The sequence below is a fragment of the Rhagoletis pomonella genome, unplaced genomic scaffold (assembly GCF_013731165.1).
Source record: "Rhagoletis pomonella isolate Grant_MI unplaced genomic scaffold, Rhpom_1.0 Rhpom_scaffold_00007, whole genome shotgun sequence".
Classification (NCBI taxonomy): Eukaryota; Metazoa; Arthropoda; class Insecta; order Diptera; family Tephritidae; genus Rhagoletis; species Rhagoletis pomonella.
Genome location: NW_023458561.1, coordinates 45,080,516 through 45,081,890, shown reverse-complemented (window position 1 = coordinate 45,081,890; position 1,375 = coordinate 45,080,516). Strand labels below are relative to the sequence as shown.

The 1,375-nt window shown below is 49.2% G+C and overlaps 1 protein-coding gene across 2 annotated transcripts in view; it reads right to left on the bottom strand.

Moving 5' to 3' along the window:
• The window catches only part of LOC118742894 (NACHT domain- and WD repeat-containing protein 1), a 65,794-nt gene that overhangs the window by 8,886 nt on the left and 55,533 nt on the right, over positions 1-1,375 (bottom strand). The window lies entirely within an intron of this gene.

Below are 1,375 nucleotides of genomic sequence, written 5' to 3'. Positions count from 1 at the left end.
TTTCTTCTCATCTTCCTTCAATTTCTTTAACTTCAGCTTGTTATGCAACTTAAGCGCTGTATCACACAGTGCACTACTCGCATTCTCGTCACACGTAGCGATATTTACAACATTATAGTATCGCTTCTCCTTGCCACCGATCGCAGTCGCTGCCTGCGACGACTCTTCACTCTGGGAATGCGCACGTCTGAAGATGCGAGAGATACGCAAGCTACGACGCAAATACTCGGACATGCGTGAGTGTACAGCAGTTGTACTAGCTGCGCCAGCCAATGGCGGCAGATGTGATTGGTGCGTGTCAGAGCCGGTGGTATCCTGTTTAGCACAGTGATTTTTCTGCTGGGCGCAACGTAATTCGGTGATAGTTTCCTCGGCTATGTGACCCCATGCGGCGCGCCCGGTATGCGGATGCATTACTCTATTCGTGCGCACTCGACGCACATTGTGGTGCTCATAGTTCTCTACAATGATAATCGGCGTGGCTGTTGGTGGCATGTTGTTGTGTTGGCTGGACGCCGCTTGCGTCGTTGTGCCATTCAAATAAATATGCGACTGCAAGGAATGACAATTTTGGGCGTGTGCAACGCGATGCGTTTTGAGGCTACGCCAGCGGAATAGACGACGTGCGCGACTCAGATAATCCGTAGCATCGTCCGCGCTGTCCGTACAATCGCCATCACAAGGCGAACTCGGTGCTGAGTTCATGCTGCCACAGCGGCCGCCTTCACATTGCAAGTCGCGTACTAAATCTGGTTGTTGACGTACAGCACTGGCGTTGCTGTTGCATCGTCGCCTTTGCTGTGGTTGCGACTGCTGTTGGGGGTGATGATGTAGCAACAAACATGCGCAGGTATGCGTGTGTGTCCTTTGTTGTTGTATGTGATTTTTGTTGGCGTTGTCCTTGCTATTGTTGCGCTCGCTACTTCGCGTATTTTGTGTGCCATTGTGGCCACTGGCGCTGCTGTTACTATTCGTATCGAAATTACTGCTGCTGGCTGTTGTTGTAACAGTTGTGTGGTGTTGATGTGAGTTGTGATAGTGGTGGTGATGGTGGAAATGGTTGTGTTCATGTTCATGTTGGTGTTGGTGTTGATTTTGTGCTAAATGATGTGCGATGGGTACCTTCAAACTACATGTGAGCCAAATGTGCTCTTGCAGGGAAAGCGGACGCATTCGAAGCATGCTCGGAATATTGGCTAATAAGTGTATTTGATCGCACGAAAGGGAAAACATACCTGTACGCTCGTCGTGATACTCATCGTCGTCGGATGACTCAAGGCGATCCTCGACGAGTGATGTTTGCCGTGAGAGACCCTGTTCAGTAACGTTTGTGGGTACAATTTGCAGTTGGATGTTTGATTGTTTTTTTTTTTTT